At 47.2% G+C, this 20,816-nt stretch overlaps 1 protein-coding gene and 1 non-coding gene across 5 annotated transcripts in view; one reads left to right on the forward strand and one right to left on the reverse strand.

Moving 5' to 3' along the window:
• CTXND1 (cortexin domain containing 1) overlaps window positions 1–20,816 on the reverse strand; it is a 116,781-nt gene that overhangs the window by 23,391 nt on the left and 72,574 nt on the right. The window lies entirely within an intron of this gene.
• TRNAG-CCC (transfer RNA glycine (anticodon CCC)) lies at window positions 16,139–16,211 on the forward strand. Its single transcript has one exon. It is a non-coding gene; the product is annotated as a tRNA-Gly (tRNA).

The raw sequence follows: 20,816 nt of genomic DNA on the forward strand, positions 1-20,816 counted from the left end.
TTTATTTGGTTGCATCGGGTCTTAGTGGTAGCACAACATGTGGGATTTTAGTTCCCCGACCAGGGATCAAACCTGTGTCCCCTGTATTGCAAGGCAGATTCTTAACCAGTGGACCACAAGAGAAGTACCTGTTTGGTCTACATTTTATTTCTTTGGTAATTTTAGTGGATGTAAAGAACCAAGAGAAGGAAAAACATAATCAGTTCTTCATTTTGAAATGAGCAAGATTTGTCCCCCTCCCACCCATATCTTTTTTGAGAGTTCCCTGGTGGCTCAGGTAGTAAAGAATCTGCCTGCAATATGGGAGACCCACGTTCAATTCCTGGTTGGGAAGATCCCCTGGAGAAGGGAATGGCTACCCATTCCAGTATTCTTGCCTGAAAAATCCCATGGTCAGAACAGCCTGGCGGGCTACAGCCCATGGGGTCGCAAAGAGACACAACTGAGTGACTAACACTTTCACTTTCACCCATATCTTTGCTCTTTTGTCTATTAACCAGTCTAGTCTTCGTATCTTATTTCTGGGGATCATGGTTTACTGAGTTTTATTGAGTGAGCATAGCACATTCTATTTAAATTTTACCTCTGTTCCGTGAAATACATAATCTCCTTCGTGCTTCCCCCAAATCTTGAATTCCAGCTCCTTCCTTAATGTTACAAAGAGAAACAAATCAAACACAGTAAACTTGACATGCAAAAAAAATGTCCCTGTGTTTCCTACAGCAGATGGAATGTCCTTCACAGGCACCCACCTTGGCGAGCAGTCGGGGCACTGACTCATCAACAATATCACAGTCTTCCACTGTAAATATCACAGTCTTCTACTTCAGCTTTTTGGTTTCCTTTATTCATTCTTTATCTGTCATTCAACTGCCTGCTTCACACGGAGGCTGACTTCAATGATCTGTTGTTACTGATGTTGTTCAGTCGCTCAGTCGTGTCCAACTCTTTGCGACCCCATGGACTGCAGCATGCCAGGCTCTCCTGCCCTTCACTATCTCCTGGCGTTTGTTCAAATTCATTACCATTGTGTTGGTGATGCTCAGGTCGTCCTCCATGGTCTTACTTCCTCCCACCCCTGGGTTCTTGCCCCTCTCACATGTTACACCCCAGGATGTTTAGTGATGTCTGGGTGCCCTGCCCATTGTGCACAGGCAGTGGGAAGCCAGGAGCACCACCTCAGCCAGTGGGCCTCTGTTGGGTCCACTCCTTACTATTATTGATTAGACTATTTTACAGATCTGAAGAGTGGATGTAACTTGTGGAAAACTGATAGCAATGCAGATGATTCTTGCCTGGTAGCAAGGCAAAGAATTTTGCCTGGAAGAAAAATCACCCCAAAGGTTACAGTTTATTGCTCTGTAGCATGTTAGAAATTTTGCCTGTAAATCAGCAATTGTGTTCAAGCAGTCTTGCTTTCAGGGACTTGGAACAATTTACTTTTTCCAATTATCTTGGAGTCAGCCTTACCAGCCTGATAGCCCCTTCATTAATGAATTGAATAAATCATTGCTCACTTTATATACTGGGATTCCCAGGTGGTTCAGTGGTAAAGAATCCACCTGCCAATATAGGAGATGCAGGTTCAATCAGTGGGTCAGGAAGATTCTCCTGGAAGAGGAAATGGTAACCCACTCCAGTATTCTTGCCTGGAGAATCCCACAGAGAGAGGAGTCTGGCAGATTGTAGTCCATGGGGTTGCAAAAGAGTTGGACAGGACTGAGCTAATGAGCACACACAGAAGGTGGTACCTGGGTTCCAGGGAGGTAGAGGGTGTGGATTCTTGTCTCCTGGCCATCCTGGTTTCTGTGACCCCCAGCTCTTCTCTGTTCAAGCTGTTGGCTTGGTAACTTGAGGCTGGTGTTTCAGTGCTTTGGTTGACATAGCTTCTCACCAGCTTGCCTAGGCTGAAGAATCTCTGAGCCCTCTTCTCTACTCCATCCACCTGACGGCTGTGCAGCTCCGGAAGAGGGTGGTGAGCCTCAGCACTAGCTCCAAGGACACACAAAACCCAAGGAGCTGGAAAAAGCCAAACTCCACAGCCACCTCACTGGGACCACTACATTCAGTAAGCTGTGTTTTTAAACAAGTCCACTTCATCCAAATTGTTAAACTGACCACAAGTTGTTTGTTTATACCCCTCTCTTACTATTCTGTAATATCTGTAGGATCTATAGTAATGCAGCCCTTCAATCCCACCCCGCCCTGTTTTTAACTAATGTGTATTGGAGTTGCTTTACAATGTTGTGTTACTTTCTGCTACTCAGCAGAGTGAATCAATCACACAAATACATACACTCCCTCTTTTTTGGAGCTCCTTCCCATTTAGGTCACCACAGAGCACTGAGAAGAGTTCCCTGTGCTATACACTAGGTTCTCATTAGTTATCTATTTTATACGTAGTATAAAAATGCAGGGCTTCCCTTGTGGCTCAGCTGGTAAAGAATCCGCTTGCAATGTGGGAGACCTGGGTTCGATCCCTGGGTTGGGAATACATGTATACATATATATGTGTATATATACATATCTATTATATACATATATATGTGTGTATATATACATATGTATTATATACATAGTGTGTATTGATACTACGGGTCAGCAGTATTCATATGATGGGTCAGTAGTACTGATATGATGGGTCAGTAGTATCAGTCAATAATATCATTCCCAATCTCCCAGTTCATCCCACCCACTCCCGGCCACCCTTAGTATCCATACGTTTTCAATGTCTGTGTCTCTATTTCTGCTTTGCAAATAAGATCATCTATACTATTTTTCTAGATTCCACATTCATCCTTGTTATCAGTAATGAGCGTTTTCTTTCTGTTTCTTTACCAGTTTATCCATCTATGAATCCCTTCAAAATGCGTGTTTGGGTTTGATGGTTTGGATGCGTGCTTGCTACCTATAACTGAGATCTACCTTGACTTTCCTACATCCTTCCTTTGACATTGCCATTCATCTTCCACCTCCTTCAGCTGGAAGCATGTATCACTGATGCTGGGCCTTTCTTCTTTTCCAACCTGTGCGTTTAGGGCTATACATTTTCCCATAAGTAGTGCTTAGCTGTAACCCACAAGCTCAAAACATTTTTTTAAGTTTGTATTTACTTAGAGATTTATCTATCTATTTCTGCAGTGCTGGATCTTTGCTGCTACACGCAGGCTTTCTCGAGTTGTGGACAGCCTGAGCTGCTCCTCATTGTGGTGTGAGGACTTCTTATCATGGTAGCTTCTCTTGTGAGGAGCACAGGCTCTAGGGCACATGGACTTCAGTAGTTGTAGCTCCTGGATTCCAGAGCATAAGCTCAGTAGCTGTGCTGCACCGGCTTAGCTGCTTTGAGACATGTGGGATGTTCCTAGACCAAGAATCAAACCCATGTCCCCTGCATTGGCAGATGGATTCCTATTTACTGTACTACCAGAGAAGTCCTCAAAATATTTTTAAATCTACACCGCAATTCCTTCTTGGACATATAGGTATTTAAAAGTGTGTTGCTTACTTTCCAAGCATTTAGAGATTTTCTGGTTGCCTTCTTGCTATTAATATCGAGTTTAACGCTACTTTGAAGTCCATCACTACTTTTCTGTGTCCATCCCACTGTCCTAAAGGGTTGGGGACCCCCAGTCCTCAGTCAGCCCTCAACCTGTCTAATGCACCTTGCCCCTCCAAGTCCAAGTGAGAAGAGAAGTTGGGAGATACATCTCATCACCTTCAATCTCTCTTTCCCATTTTGTCTGCCATTTTTTTGTCCTGCCTTCTTTTTTTTTTTTTTTTAATTTTACTTCCTCTGGGTCTAATTCTCCTTCTTGAATGCAGCTAATATCTCATTAAGAATATGGACAAGGCTCTAAACCACAGGAGAAATTTATGAGCCAAGTCCTCTAAATTGGTTTGTGAGACACTAAATAAAGAAGAAAATAAGGGAGTTTGGAAATTTTCTTCTCAGGAAAATAGCCTGGCTTGCAAGGCTATTATTCTGCTGCATAATCATATTTTTGATTGTGTCAGGAACTGAATATGAGTGTGGCCTTCCTTTCTGCATCCCGCCAGTAGCATTCTAATCTCTTCCCCAGCAGATTGTTGTCCAGGATGAATCAGGTGAAGGTGAAAGAGAAAATCCCATTAACTTGGTAAAAATACTTCCCTTCTTGCAACCACGGAAGGGTCTGTGCACACTGAGAGCAGCCATGGTCAATACCTGTACAGAGTTTCTATTTTGGAACACGGTTTCCATTCACGGTTGTTGTTAAAGCAATAATAATGGACTGCTTTGGTTACTGAGCTAAGCAGGTTCATGAGATTATGTCCCAGTCTTGGGCACGTAGATGGTGCGATGCTTCTGGGACCAGAGTGGGATTGGAAGTGAGGATCCACAGTGACTCTGAGGAGTTCCTACCTTCCTATGTTTGAAGGGTGGGCATGGGGACAGCCAGGCTAGAATGGGGTGCGGTTTGCCTGGAACACTGAACACCTAAAGACATGCTGTCAACAAGCGGAGCGATGGTGAGGATTGTGAACCAGGGCAGTGGCAGTGAGGACAAGCAAAGTGTGGACAAAGGGGTCAGTGAAAAAGGGAAAACGCTTGGCTTTTCTGTTCCTCCCTTCTTTTCCTGAAGCACAGAGAACTCATTTACAAATCTCACTCATTTGGAGCGATTTAATTGTCTTATAACAGACCAGTAGCCAAAGAGATGTTTAGGAAATTGAACCTACATTTCTAATCTGAGTGCCATTTCATTTGCGTCCTTATGTAATTATTTACCTTTTCAACACTGGCAAAGAGCCTTTAACAGATTTTTCTTTTAAAGGAAGAGAATCAGAGCTTCCCTGGTGGCTCAGTGGTAAAGAATCTGCCGCCAATGCAGGACACACAGATCTGATCCCTGGTCTGGGTAGATTCCACACGCCAAGGAGCAGCTACTGCAACTACTGGGCCTGTGCTCCGAAACAAGAGAAACGATTGCAGTGAGAAGCCCTCACGCTGCAACTAGAGAGTAGCCCCTGCAACTAGAGAAAGCCTGTGCAGCGATAAAGGTCCAGCACAGCCAAAAATAAGTATAAATAAATCTGTTTAAAAAAAAAATAAAGGGAGAGAATCGGGCTTTTATCTCCTCATAATGAAATTGGGTTGCACGACATGGATGAGCAGTGAGTCCCTGAGGGAAGTGATACAACCAGCTCTGCTCAGTCTTCCTCTCCCCCTCCCCACCCAAAGCCTCAGCAGGGGGTCCTTTTCATAAATAATCAGGCTGACTCAGGTATATTGAGCCGTTTCCGCTGTTAATTCTCACCTGCTACTGCTGCTACTAAGTCGCTTCAGTTGTGTCCAACTCTGTGCGACCCCATAGACGGCAGCCCACCAGGCTTCCCCGTCCCTGGGATTCTCCAGGCAAGAGCACTGGAGTGGGTTGCCATTTCCTTCTCCAATGCATGAAAGTGAAAAGTGAAAGTGAAGCTGCTCAGTCGTGTCCGACTCTTAGCGACCCCATGGACTGCAGCCTACCAGGCTCCTCCGCCCATGGGATTTTCCAGGCAAGAGTACTGGAGTGGGGTGCCATTGCCTTCTCTGGTTAATTCTCACCACTGTAGTTAAAATCTCAAAGCCCTTTCTTAGGAAAGGCTTTTTCTTAGGAAAACAGCAGACACTTGTAGGAAGTTCCTTTCTTAGGAGGGGAGAGAAGTGGTTACAAGTTCAGGTCCTAGAACAAGATGTCCAGACTCAGATTCTGGCCACCTGGCTTGCCGGCGAGGTAACCCTGGACAAGTAATGTAACTTCTTCAAGCATCAATCTTCTTATCTTTAAATGGGGGATAATGATAGCCCACAAATCTCACTGGATCTCTGAGAAGAATAAATGAGGATATATGTCAAAAGTGCTAAGTGGAGTGTCCAACAGAGAGTAAACATGTTATGAAAACAGTCACTGTTGTTCTTATTTTTGATGGTTTCCCTCCATAGATGTCGCAGGGCTTCCTAGATGGTGCTAGTGGTAAAGAACCCACCTGCCAATGCAGAAAATGTAGGGATACTGGTTCGATCCCTGGGTCGGGAAGATGCCCTGGAGGACGGAATGGCAACCCACTCCAGTACTCTTGCCTGGAGAATCCCATGGACAGAGGAGCCTGGTGGGCTATAGTCCATGGGGTCACAAAGAATCAGACATGACTGAAGTGACTGAGCACATATACACTCCACAGGTGTCCGTGTCCCACGCTGACTGCCCGAGTAAACCGGATCCCATCCTTCAGCCTGCACACCTGCTCTCAGCGCTGGGTTCCCCGGGACACAGACGACCACACGGCCGATCACCTGGTGTCCTCTGACAAGGGAATATCTCACAGTGACTGAGTGACCTAGGCTGGATCAGAGGGCTGGCTGCACCTGCTGATACGAGGGGTTCAGGGGAGCCGCACAAGCCAGTGTCTCCAAAATGACTCAGACCAGCAGAGGCACGCTGCAGGACACTGACTTGGCTGTCCCCGGGAGTAATTAATCTCCCTGAAACTGACGGCCCCTTCAAGGCAGGCAGCCACAGTGGCTGTGTGCATCGGAGCTGCAAGACTCCTCTGCACATGTGAAGATGTTTGTGAGCACAGATGATGCCCCCGAGGGCATCCTTCAGAGTGGGAGCAAACTGCTATGGAAAGTCCAAATGACCTTGAGCAAGTCACTGAGCCCTGGCATCCTCACCAGGAAAACAGGCAGGTTGTTGTGGGGGATTCCATCCTTGTGCGCAGGGCACCATGTGGAAGCCAGAAAGCAAGGAGCACCAGCCTTCTTCCTTCAATGCATTTGCAGACTTCTTGGTGGGGTGGGGTGGTGACAAGGATTGAATATGGCAACTTGACCTTTTGGAGGCTGACCCTCTGACCCGGGGGCACTTGGATGAAACTTGGAAAAGAAATCACAAACAACAGGCAATGTGCTAAATGAGGAGGGTGATGGGGGTCAGGGGTGGGTGCGAGTCTGGGCAGAAGCTGGGTAGAGGGCAGAGCAAGATGGGCTACCTATTATTATGCACAACATCTAGAAGTCAAAATGAGGACTCTATGCTTTGTCTGTGTCATATTGCCTCTGTCAAAATGTCCCTCTCGGACTCCCCTGATGGCTCAGTAGTAAAGAATCCACCTGCCAAGGCAGGGGACTCAGGTTTGATCCTTGATCCGGGAAGATCCTATGTGCCTTGGAGTAGTAACTAAGCCCATGGTGCCACAACTACTGAGCCCACACTCTAGAGCCCATGTTCTGCAGCAACAGTAGCCATCACGATGAGAAGCCTGGGCACCACACCTAGCGAACAGCCATGGCTCTCCAACACTAGAGAAAAGCTGGTGCAACAACAGAGACCCAGCACAGCCAAAAATAAATAAATTAAAAAATTTTTAATGCCCCTCTCTTCACAACTGCAGCTTCACGGGTCTACTCCCCAATACCCCACAGTGTTCCGGATACCCCAGGTCAGCTCTGAACACAAGGCTGCTGCTTGGCTGTGGCCTTCTTCAGTGAGGCAGGGACAGTGAGCTGCAAAGAGCAGCAGGCTGAAGGGTAATCCCCGTGGAGTTTGAGTAATGGCTCTGCTTGTTGATAGCTGTGTGACCTTGGTCAGGTTGCATGGCCTCTCTGTGCTCTTCAACCAGAGTCCGTCCCCTTCCCCTGCCCCTCAGCTGTTTGTTCTTCCCTGTGGAGTCTGGGGGAGATGATGAGGCAGGAGAAGCTTCATCTAGTCAAGCAGGAGAACCAGTGTACAGGCTCCTGTGTTCCTCCATTTAGGGTGTCCTGTTGGGTTACCCCAGTGCCTCCAGGGACTCGGTAAGACACCTGAGTAGCAGAAACCTAGAGAATGGCTCTCTCTCTCTCTGGGTATCTGAAGTGCATTTCAATGTGAGTTAGAGAAGAGATTCAGGACAGAGGCTACCCCCCACCCCCCAATCTTTTGGCCATGTTGCATGCACATGTGTTTCCCAGGGAGAGGAACTGGCCAGCCTGACTGACCTCTTCAGCTCAGCATCTCAGAATGAGCTTGCCCCAACTTGTGTTCATCTGCATAACCTAGTTGTAAGCTTGTCTGGTGGGGAGCAGTGGGGGTGCGTGGCATCACGTCACTCTGGAAGGCTGCAGGGGAAACCAAGTCCCTGTTTCTAGTTCCAGCTCGACCTTTGTCCTGAGGGCCCATCTAGCCAGTTGGACGTCCTCCCTGGGATGTCCTGGTTTGTTGCTCCTGGCCACAGAGAGGTGCCCTGGTATAGTTCAGTGGTTAGATAGCCCTCCACCCACCCCCCAGCCCCCCCAACATCGCAGCACCACTCTGCCAACACCTTCCTCTTCCCACAGGCTTGAACCTATCTCTGTCCCCTCATGATGATGGCCTGGAGCAAACTATTGAACCCTTCTGAGCCTCAGTTTGCTCATCTGCAAAATGGGAACAGCAGAAGTAATTACCCAAAGGGGTGCTGATGAGAACTAAGAAGAATTAATATATACACAAAGCACTTAGAAAAGCATCTGGGGACTTCCCTGGTGGTCCAGTGGCTAAGACTCCGTGTTCCCAAAGCAGGGGGCACAGATTCAATCCCTGGTGTGGGAACTAGAGCCCACACGCCACAACTAAATTTCCCCTGTGCTACAACTAAGACTGGAGCAACAAAGTTAATTAATTATTTAAAAAAAAGAAAGAAACATGTCTGGTTCATAGCGAATACTATATAACATTCCTCAACCAGCTGTCTATATGGACTTATCTTTGGCTGAGGCCTCAGTCTGTTCTGGCTGCTATGACAAAACCCTGCAGACTGGGTGGCGTGTAAACAACACAAACGTATTTCTCACACTTCTGGAGGCTGGAAGACGGAGACTGGGGTACCCGCATGGACAAGTAAGGGCCCTTTGTCACGTTGCAGACTTCCCACTGTGTCCTCACAGGGTGGAAGGGGCCAGGGAACTCTCTGGGGTCTCTATGATAAGGATGCTAATTTCATTCATGAGGGCACTATGCTCATGACCAGTTTGAGCACAACTAGGAGCTCCAGTGGCACAATAGGTTAGTACATGGTACTTATACGGTAGCACATGCAGAGCAATGCCAAGGTTGTGAGTTTGAGCCTCACTGGAGCATAACCCTTTTGGGCCTTCCCAGGTGGGTGAAAAAACATGATTGAGTGACTTAGCACACACACATGCAGACCCAAATAAATAAATAGATAAATACATAAACTTGTTTTTTTTTTTTTTAAAAAAAAGAACACTGCCTCTTTCTACTCCAACTCCCTACCCCTGGCCTCATGTCCCCTCCAGTCTAAGGTCTTTGAGAATCAGCAGCATTTGGGGGATCAGGCCAAGAAGAAGCTCAGATGGAAACACATTCAGTTTGAATTACTGGAGTGGATTTCCATGGTCCACAATGATTTGTGTATAAAGAAGCCACTCATAACAAGGTTTCCCTGGCTATAAAGTGGCAAGATTCAAACCATGGCTTGACTGACTTGATCTTTAGACTCCACTGTATTGGCTTTCATGTGTTTATGGTGGTCATGACAGGCTTCTGAGTCTTTTTTTTTTTAATTTTTGACCACACCCTGTACCAACGTGCTGATATCTGATCTGATAGAGTGCCTGAAGAACTATGGACAGAGGTTTGTGACCCTCTACAGGAGGCAGTGATCAAGACCATCCCCAAGAAAAAGAGATACAAAAAGGCAAAATGGTTGTCTGAGGAGACCTTACAAATAGCTAACAAAAGAAGAGAAGCTAAAGGCAAAAGAGAGAAGGAAAGATATACTCATTTGAATGCAGAGTTTCAAAGAATAGCAAGGAGAGATAAGAAAGCCTTCCTCAGCAATCAATGCAAAGAAATAGAGGAAAACAATAGAATGGGAAAGACTAGAGATCTCTTCAAGAAAATCAGACATATCAAGGCAATATTTCATGCAAAGATGGGCTCAATAAAGGACAGAAATGGTATGGACCGAACAGAAGCAGAAGATATTAAGAAGAGGTGGCAAGAATACACAGAAGAACTATACAAAAAGATCTTCATGACCCAGATAACCAGGATGGTGTGTTCACTCACCTAGAGCCAGACATCTGGAATGAGAAGTCAAGTGGGCCTTAGAAAACATCACTACGAACAAAGCTAGTGGAGGTGATGGAATTCCAGTTGATCTATTTCAAATCATAAAAGATGATGCTGTGAAAGTGTTGCACTCAATATGCCAGCAACTTTGGAAAACTCAGCAGCTGCCACAGGACTGGAAAAGGTCAATTTTCATTCCAATCCCAAAGAAAGGCAATGCCAAAGAATGCTCAAACTACCATACAATTGCACTCATCTCACATGCTAGCAAGGTAATGCTCAAAATTCTCCAAGCCAGGCTTCAACAGTACATGAACCATGAACTTCCAGATGTTCAAGCTGGATTTAGAAAAGGCAGAGGAACCAGAGATCAAACTGCCAACATCTGTTGGATCATCGAAAAGCAAGAGAATACCAGAAAAACACCTACTTCTGCTTTACTGACTATGCCAAAGCCTTTGACTGTGTAGATCACAACAAATTGTGGAAAATTCTGAAAGATGGGAATACCAGATGACCTTACCTGCCTCCTGAGAAATCTGTATGCAGGTCAAGAAGCAACAGTAGAACTGGACATGGAACAACAGACTGGTTCCAAATTGGAAAAGGAGTATGTCAAGGCTATATATTGTCACCCTGCTTATTTAACTTATATGCAGAGTACATCATGAGATACGCTGGGCTGGATGAAGCACAAACTGGAATCAAGGTTGCCGAGAGAAATATCAATAACCTCAGATATGCAGATGACACCACCCTATGGCAGAAAACGAAGAAGAACTAAAGAGCCTCTTGATGAAAGTGAAAGAGGAGAGTGAAAAAGTTGGCTTAAAACTCAACATTCAGAAAACTAAGGTCATGGCATCTGATCCCATCACTTCATGGCAAATAGATGGGGAAACAATGGAAACTGTGGCTGACTTTGTTTTTTGGGGGCTCCAAAATCACTGCAGAATGTGACTGCAGCCATGAAATTAAAAGATGCTTGCTCCTTGGAAGAAAAATTATGACCAACCTAGACAACATATTAAAAAGCAGAGACATTACTTTGCCAATGAAGATCCATCTAGTCAAAGCATGGTTTTTCCAGTAGTTATGTATGGATGTGAGAGTTGGACTATAAAGAAAGCTGAGCACTGAAGAATTGATGCTTTTGAACTGTGGTGTTGGAGAAGACTCTTGAGAGTCCCTTGGACTGCAAGGAGATTCAGCCAGTTCATCCTAAAGGAAATCAGTCCTGAATAGTCATTGGAAGGACTGATGCTGAAGCTGAAACTTCAATACTTTGGCCAACTGATGTGAAGTAGTGACTCACTGGAAAAGACACTAATGCTGGGAAAGATCAAAGGCAGGAGGAGAAGGGGACGACAGAGGATGAGAAAGTTGGATGGCATCACCAACTCAGTGAACATGAGTTGAACAAGCTCCTGGAATTGGTGCTGGACAGGGAAGCCTGGTGTGCTGTAGTTCATGGATAGGGTCGCAATGAGTCGGACATGACGGAGCGATGGAGCTGCACTGCTCCATGTGCGATCTTAGTTTCCTGAGCAGGGGTTGAGCCCACACTCTCTGCATTGGAAGGTGGAGTCTTAACCCTTGGACCGCCAAGGAAGTCCCTGCTTCCTTAAGCAAACACTGGTTAGCCTGTTTCCAAAGCCTGGTCAGCGCCAGACACCGTTTCCCACTCTCCATCTCTTCCCATGTGCTTTCCTGTCTTGTGGCCCCTGAGCAGCCTGGACACCCCACTTCCCCAAAGTGGATTCCACACCACTGTCTTGTGTGGGAGCTTTCCCAGCCTGAAATGGCCTGGCCAAGCCATCTATGTGGCTCCTGTTGATTTCTTACTGGACTGGCATGCAATACTGACACCCGTGAAGCTGCGATGAAGCTCTGAACACATCATGCCACGCTCTCTGCAGCAGAATCAGTTCCTGATCACCTGGTAAAGTGAGACGTCTCTCCATGAAGGCTCCCTTCTGGAAGTCCTGAGGACTTTCCAGACATCTGTTAAGGGGAGAAGGATTTTAGAAGCTAATTTATCTCACTGATTCACTGATGGGAGCTCTTTAAAAATACATCTGTTTATTGGCAGCACTTTGTACAAGATATAAAAATCAGTGGCAACTGTCACATTTAAGGGAAAATAAAACAAGCATGTAAATGCTCAAGGAGCCCTTAATGACGGATGTTATTTTCTTTCTAGCAGCCAGCATCGTGATTCCGAAGTCAACCGGACATCCTGGGATGTAGGCAAGTCCACAAGAGAAACCTGACTTTCTGCTCCTTTTGGTTCTGCTTCCTAACAGGCCCCTGGGAGACCAGCCCTACAGGGAGAAGTGCTGGAATTTGGCCAGTACCAGCTGCTATGTCAGAAAGACTTAGTGCTCACGCACTGTCCCCTGGTCAAGGTCTCGGAAGTGAGGGAGAATTATGGTACCTCAAGGCAATGGCACCCCATTCCAGTACTCTTGCCTGGAAAATCCCATGGGCGGAGGAGCCTGGTAGGTGCAGTCCATGGGGTCGCTAAGAGTCGGATACAACAGAGCGACTTCACTTTCACTTTTCATTTTCATGCATTGGAGAAGGAAATGGCAACCCACTCCAGTGTTCTTGCCTGGATAATCCCAGGGACGGGGGAGCCTGGTGGGCTGCCATCTATGGGGTCGCACAGGTCAGACACAACTGAAGTGACTTAGCAGCTTAGCAGCTGCTTTAGAAATAAAGAAACTGGTTCCTTAGGTATCACACAGATCCCCTGGAGAAGGGAAAGGCTACCCACTCCAGTATTTTGGCCCGTTATGTGTGACATAGGTTGAGAAGACTTGGGGACACCCTAAAGAGAGACAGGTGCTGCATTATGACTGCATCACGGTCACTCCAAGTAACTGGCTCTGTTGAGAGACAGGAGAGATGGACGGGTCCTGAAAGGAGCTCCTTCTCTCCAGATGCCCTTCACTGTGTTTTCAGGGGGCTTCCCTGTTGGCTCACACAGCAAAGAATCCGTCTGCCAATCCAGGAGACACAGCTTTGATCCCTGTGTTGGGTAGATCCCCTGGAGGAGGGCACGGCAACTCCAGTATTCTTGCCTGGGAAATCCCATGGACAGAAGAGCCTGGCAGGCTACAATCCTTGGGGTCACAAAGAATCAGATACAACTGAGTGACTAGGCATGGGTGTTTTCAGGGATTTGGTGGCAAGTTTGAAACTGCAGAGGCTCCCTTGGGCCACCAGGGGCTCCTGTGAGCCTAGGCAAGAATCATCTGTCAATAATAGAAGATCTCAGGGCTGATACCCTGGGGCAGCGTAGGGCTGCCAAGCTATGGTCCGTCTGGCTGCTCCTCTCCAGAACAGCTCTGAATGGTCTGTTTTCTAAATCAGGCCTCATATTCCACTCCATGAGACAGTGCCAGATAGTGTCCAAGTCCAAGGTCACAATAGCATCCTCTGGTAGACTTGGGCAAAAACACGTTACGCTCAAGGGCTTCCCAAGTGGCTCGTTGGTAAAGAATCTGCCTGCCAATGCAGGAGACGAGCACACACGGATGCTATGCTCGGGCTGCAACATGGCTATGCGTTTACTTTCATTTTAATTTTAAAGAATTGGCCATTGGGAGATTTTACATAAGATTCAGAATCTCTGTTTTTGGAAGATTGTCAGATCTGCTGCCCTAAACCTATATTTCTGCCTTGCAATGTGTGGATTCGTGCTCAGCTGTTCAGTTGTGTCTGACTCTTTTCGACCCCATGGACTATAGCCCACCATGCTCCTCTGTCCATGGGGATTCTCCAGGCAAGAATATCGGAGTGGGTAACCATGCCTGCCTTCAGGGGATCTTCTCGACCTAGGGATCCAACCCATGTCTCCTGAGGCTCCTGCATTGGCAGGCAGATTCTTAACTTGCAAACATGTAGTCAGAGCTAAGTTGCCAGTGTCCCCCACCTTTTTAAAAAATATATTTATTTGGCTGCCTTGAGTCTTAATTGTGGCATGCAGAATCTTCACTGTGTCATGCGAGATCTTTCCTTATAGGCTCGGTCTTTGCCATGTGCACACTTAGTTGCTCCATGGAGTAAGGGATCTTAGTTTTGTCCCCTGCATTGCAAGGCAGATTCTAACCACTGGACCACCAGGGAAGTCCCCCGTCAGTGTCTCCTTCAGACTGCTCCTGAGTCTCATTTTCCATAGTCCTCACCACTCCCTATCATCTTGGACCCAGCCTCCCTCAGTCATCACGTCTCCTGCCCAACCTCTGGAGGTATTTGATTTTGCTCTTGAGAGGCAAGTGCTGCTTAAAGAAGTAGACTGTGAGTTAGAACATACAATCTTTTTTAAACATTTATTTTTAATTGCTTTACAATATTGTGTTGGCTTCTGCCATACATCAACATGGATCAGCCATAAGTGTACACATGTCTCCTCCCTCTTGAACCTCCCTCCCACCCCCAACCCCATCCAACCCCATCCCACCCCTCTAGGTCATCACAGAGCACCAGGCTAAGCTCCCTGTGTCCCTCATACAGCAAATGCCCACGGGCTATCTATTTTACATATGGTAATGCATATGTTTCCATGCTACTCTCTCCATACATCCCACCCTGTCCTTCCCCCACTGTGTCCACAAGCCTGCAGAACATGCAACCTTTGCTACACAGTGAGGTCAAGAGCCTTGGGCTTGGCAAAGACTTCATCTGTGACCACAGGAGCTGCAGCTTCCATCCACCAATCCTCCAGTTCCTTTCAGCCACCTCCTCTTCACTCCAGAAGGAGGCTGGGTAAAGTTCACTTGCCCATTTCCCTGGACAGGTGTGGGTCAGCATAGTCAGCAAGGCCTGGCTTCAGGACCCTCCAGGGTCTCCTGTGTGGCCTGGTTATCAAGGGCTGCAGGAGGTGCTCCCAGCTTGGTAAATACTAAGTTAGATCTCTCCAACATACACTGGAGAAGTTACACATGTGGCAGTAGCCATCCAATGGGTTTTGTTCAATTGCCAAGTCATGTCTGACTCTTTGTGACCCCATGGACTGTAGCACGCCAGGCACCCCGTCCCTCATCATCTCCCGGAGTTTGCCCAAGTTCATGTACATTGAATTGGTGATGCCATCCAATCGTCCTATCCTCTACTGCCCACTTTTCCTTTTGCCTTCAGTCTTTCCCACCATGAGGGTATTTTCCAATGAGTCAGCTATTCGCATAAGGTGGCTAAAGTATTGGAGCTTCAGCTTCAGCATCAATCCTTCCAATGAATATTCAAGGATGATTTCCTTTAGGATTGACTGATTTGATCTCTTTGCTGTCCAAGGGACTCTCAAGAGTCTTCTGCTGTACCACAGTTTGAAAACATCAATTCTTCGGCGCTCAGCCTTCTTTATGGTCCAGCTCTCACATCCGTACATGACTACTGGAAAGACCATATCCTTGGCTATACAGACCTTTGTCAGCAAAGCGATGTCTTTGCTTTTTAATACGCTGTCTAGGTTTGTCATAGTTTTCTTGCCAAGAAGCAATCATCTTCTAATTTCATGGCTGCGGTCACCATTCACAGTGATTTTAGAGGCCAAGAAGAGAAAATCTGTCACTGCTTCCACCTTTTACCCTTCTATTTTCAATGAAGTGATGGGATTGGATGAGAATTCATGATCTTAGTTTTTTTTTAATATTGAGCTTTAAGCTGGCTTTTTCACTCTCCTCTTTCACCCTCATGAAGAGGCTCTTTAGTTCCTCTTCGCTTTCTGCCATTAAAGTGGTATCATCTGCATATCTGAGGCTGCTGAGATTTGTCCCAGCAACCCGATGGGTAGCAGACACTTCACCACCTACAGAATTCCCTTGGTTCACTGCCACCTCGGCTTGTTCTCTGGGCATGTCTCTGAAGCCCTAGAAGAGATGGCATGGGTGGCCATTGGATGGGTGAGTGAAGAGGAGTGGACTGGGTGGGACCCTGCAATGGCAGAGTCTTCACAGGTCAGTGCCCAAGAGCTTCAGTAAATACTTTGGACAAGAGGCCAAGGATATTCTCTAGGGCCAGGTAGGCAGTGACTATTAAGAGAATCTAGACTCAGGACTTCTCTGGTGGTCCAGTGGCTAAGACTCTGCACTCCCAATGCAGGGGACCCAGGTTCAATTCCTAGTCAGGGAACTAGATCCCACATGCTGCAATGACAACAACAAAAAGATCCTGCGTGCCACAACAAAGATCAAAGATCCCTCATGCTGCCGCTAAGACCCAGGGCAGCCAAATACATACACTTAAAAATTAATAAAAAAGAGAATCGAGAGTCCTTAGTGTCATTACCTCTTTTCCTTCCTTTCCTGCAAAATTCCAGTTGCAAAAGCATCTCTCTCCTGTCCCCCTGGGGTAAAGAATGCCTCCCAACTGGGAGTCCATGAGATGAGATGGGATGTAGACATGGTTGTCTCAAACTGGGCTCTGCCGACTAGTGACCAGTGAGGGAGCCTGGGTGGGTCTCTGTGCTTCCTCACAAGAATGGGGTGGGTGACCCCCAACTCTCAGAGCTGCCCGCTTACACAGAGCAGGAACACAGGAGAGCATCTTTGCACAAGTGTGTGTTACCGCCTCCCTCCTGGTGGGGAGCCATAGGTGCTGGAGGAGTCTGATACTCCGGACCATCTGGGTGGTGGGAGGAGCCCGGCTTCGAGGGAGCGCATTGCCGCACACTGTCCATCTTCTGGGTCCCCACGTCCATGCAGGGACCGCCATTCAGCACCTGGTTGAATTTCACATCCCAGTCACGAAGGGGGTGGGAAATGAGAAGATAAGTCCAGACCATTAATTATTAATTACCTTTCTCTGTTTAGAATCCTTGTTCATTGCAGAACACAAAGCAATCTTCTCATACCCTACTAATGCCTTCTCTTCTCTGAGACCAGCAAGCCAGAGTCAAGTGAACAGATGAGGCCTGAGAATTTATGTGAAATTTATGTGAGACCCAAGCTCAGGATGGTGGGGGACACACTGGTGAATGATGTGTCAAAATCAATAGACCCTACAGCCATCTTTTTATTATTCTTTTTCTAAGTATTTCTTTTAAAAACATTTAATTATTCTTATTTTATTTTTATTTTTTGGCCACGCAGCATGTGGGATCTGAGTTCCCTGACCAGGGATTGAACCTGCTGTGCAAAGTCTGTCAGTCATGTCCAGCTCTTTGTGACCCCAAGGACTATAACCCGCCAGGCTCCTCTGTACATGGGGATTCTCCAGGCAAGAATATTGAAATGGGTTCCTATTTCCTACTCCAGGGGATCTTCCCAACCCAGAGATCCGAACTCAGGTCTCTTGCCTTGCAGGTGGATTCTTTACCAACTGAGCCACCAGGGAAGCCCATTAAACCTGCAGCCCCCTGCAATGGGAGTGTGGAGTCCCAACCACTGAACCACCAGGAAAGTTCCTCCTCTTTTTAGTCCCAATAAACTGAACCACAGGGAGGGGCAGCCTGACAAAAAGAGGGTTGACTACGAGAGGCTGGGCTTGTAGCTGTTTGCTCCCCAGGTAAGACGTGGGGCAGAGCCAAACCTGCCTCTCCGAGCAGGACATGCAGGATCTTAAGGGATCTCTAATTCAGAAAAAAATAAGGATCATGAGGGCTTCCCAGGTGGTGCTAGTGGTAAAGAACCCACCTGTCAGTGCAGGAGACACAAGATACTCAGGTTCAACCCCTGGGTTGGGAGGAACCCCTGGAGGAGAGCATGGCAACCCACTCTAGTATTCTTGCCTGGAGAATCCCATGGACAGAGGAGCCTAGTGGGCTACAGTCCATGGGGTTGCAAAAAGTCAGACATGACTGAGTACACATGCACACACACATAGATTGATGTGGGAGCAATAGATTGAAAGAGGACTTTGGTGATAGAGAAGTAACGGTCAAAGACACAGTCATCTAAGACCTAGAAACACAGATTTCTTTCCAGACACAGCCTCTACTGTTTGTCCTTCTGTGATTTTTCCAGGGCTGGGGCAGAGGAGATTGAGGCCATGTCAGCTTGGACAGCAAAGCTTTGGCTACAGGCAGTGCTGACAATCGGCTGTGTCATGACTTTAGTGGAAAGCAGGAAATCATAAGATGCCTCGAGTGATGTCCATTGTGGGAGTGAACGTGTCTCTCTGGGTCTAGAAGGAAAGAGAGGACGTTTGTGCTTCTGTCCAGACAGAATGAGCTGGGGCTTGGTGGGGTCCATGGTTTAAATCATGGCTCAGGTGGTAAAAATTCTGCCTACAGTGAAGGAGTCACAGGAGACATGAGTTCAATATCTGGATCTGGAAGTTCCCGTGGAGGAGGAAATGGCAACGTGCAACATTTTCTAAGGAGCATTCTCAGAAATCAGAGTAATTGCTGAACAAGAAGACAGGTTTTAGGAGAACCAGAATCCACTGAGCATGTAGATCGATTAATGACAATGTCCTTGCTCGCTTGGAGATGTGGCCACCGGGGAGAGGCAGGATTTTCGAAGCTGGGCTTGCTAAAAGTGCCCACATTTCTCCATTCTTTTATAGACACTGAGATGGATATTTTAATGTTTTAACTGGGTCCCAGGGACGGGAGACACATGCTTTGATCATCAGCAAACAATTCTGCCTTGTGGTTGATACAGATGGAGTCCAGGTCTCGTCCAGGGAGTTGAGTCTAGAATGTCCATGTGGCCAGTCCACTGGTCCACTGGACAGGAGCACCTCTCCTGAGCATTAGTTAATAAGACAGGGGAGGGCTTCCCTGGTGGTCAAGTGGTTAAGACTCAGCCTCCCAATGCAGGAGACACACGTTCAATTCCTGGTCCAGGAAGATCCCACAGGCCTTAGAGCAACTAAGCCCGCCTGCCTAGAGTCTGTGTTCCACAACCAGAGAAACCACTCCAATAAGAAGCCTGTGTACCGCAACAAAGAGTAACCCCCACTCTCTGCAACTGGAGAAAGCCCCCACGCAGCAACAAAGACCCAGAACAGCCAAAAATAAATAAATAAATCTTGAAAAATTATATCAAATCTATCTTTAAAAACAATACAAGGAGCAGACTATTTCCAACAGGAGGGCCATCTTGGAAAGAATATTTTTATTTTTTTGGCCATGCTGTGAGGCATGCAGGATCTTAGTTCCCCAACCAGGGATCAAACCCACACCCTTGCACTGGAAGTGTGGATTCTTAACCACTGGATCACCAGGGAATTCCCAGGAGGGCTGTCTTGGAAGCTGAGCAACTGTTGTATTGATGGAGGTCTGGATTCAGGTCCACTCACGCCCTCCTGGGGCTTGGTACAGAGGCTGTTCCTCTGCATGGGGCCTCACTGCTGTGCCAGTCTGGACCACACCCTCTCAAACGGGTCAAGTTCAAACATCATTCCCTCAGATGTTGTTATGAACTTAACTGTGTCCCCTGCTCCCCTCAGTTTATAGGTTCAAGACCTTAACTCCCAGAACTTCAGAATGCGACTGTATTTGGGGATGCGGGCCTTTCAAGAGGTAACAATGTAAGAGGAAGCCATATGGGTGGACCCTAATTCAATATGACTGGGGTCTTTACAGGGCGTCCCAGGTGGCTCAGTGCTTAAGAATCTGCCTCAGTGTAGGAGACGAGGGTTCGATCCCTGAGTCAGGAAGATCCCTTGAAGTGGGAAATGGCAACCCACTCCAGTATTCTTGCCTGGGAAATCCCACAGAGAGAGGAGCCTGGCGGGCTACAGTGTATGGGGCTGCAAAGAGTCGGACACAACTAAGCGTGCACACACACACACACACAAAAGGGGTCCTTATAAGAAGAGGAGATTAGGACACAGACACAGAGGGAAGACGAAATGAAGACCCGGGGAGAAGGCAGCTGTCTTCAAGCCAACAAGAGAAGCCTCAGAAGAAACCAGCCCTGTTGACACCTGGATCCCAGGCTTCTCACGTCCAGCCTTGAGAGAAAATAAGTTCTTGTTGTTTAAACCCCACCCCCAGCCTGTGGTACTTTATCATGACACCCTAGGAAATTAACACAGGTGTCCTGGTTGCACAAGAACCAACTGATTCAATGCAGGCAGCCCAAGGTGGGCACAGGTGACCTCCCCAAGGCCCATCGCCAACACTGTATCGGTAGGATTGATAGGCTGCCCCCTAGAGCTGGGACTTCCGTCTTAGCAAGTCTGGGGACAGGTTGAGCTGCGAAGGGATAGATTTTTGTCACTGTTCCCAGGGCGTATAGGAGGAGCCTAAGGAACAGTGAGGGGACTGTCATCTTATTTTGTGTATGTGTGCTCAGTCACATCCAAATCACGAGACCCTATGGACTATAGCCTACTGGCTCCTCTGTCCACAGGATTCTCCAGGCAAGAATACTGGACTGGGTAGCCATCCCTCCTCCAGGGGTCTTCCCAACCCAGTGATCGAACCCTGTGTCTCTTATATCTCCTGCACTGGCAGGCAGATTCTTTACCACTGCGCCACCTGGGAAGCCCCGTCATCTTACTGCTGTGTCTTAAAACTCCTCAGGGTCTTTTACTTGTCTACAGTGCCCAATGAAATACCATTTTATGAGCCAACTCCAGGCAGTTGTTGAGGATTCTGAGGCCTCATTCTGGTTGTGTGGGAAAGGATGTCATGATTGATCAGCAATGTCTGCTCTGGGCAAGCAGAGGAGGCATGACAGAGTGTCCAATCTATCTGCAGCTTCTAGAACATAAGGATCTCAACCTAAGCCAAGGAAAAGTCAGTGTAGCCAAAGAGAGCTGGCTGTGATGATGAAGATCCTG

The sequence above is a fragment of the Bos javanicus genome, chromosome 21 (assembly GCF_032452875.1).
Source record: "Bos javanicus breed banteng chromosome 21, ARS-OSU_banteng_1.0, whole genome shotgun sequence".
In the NCBI taxonomy this organism is placed as follows: domain Eukaryota; kingdom Metazoa; phylum Chordata; class Mammalia; order Artiodactyla; family Bovidae; genus Bos; species Bos javanicus.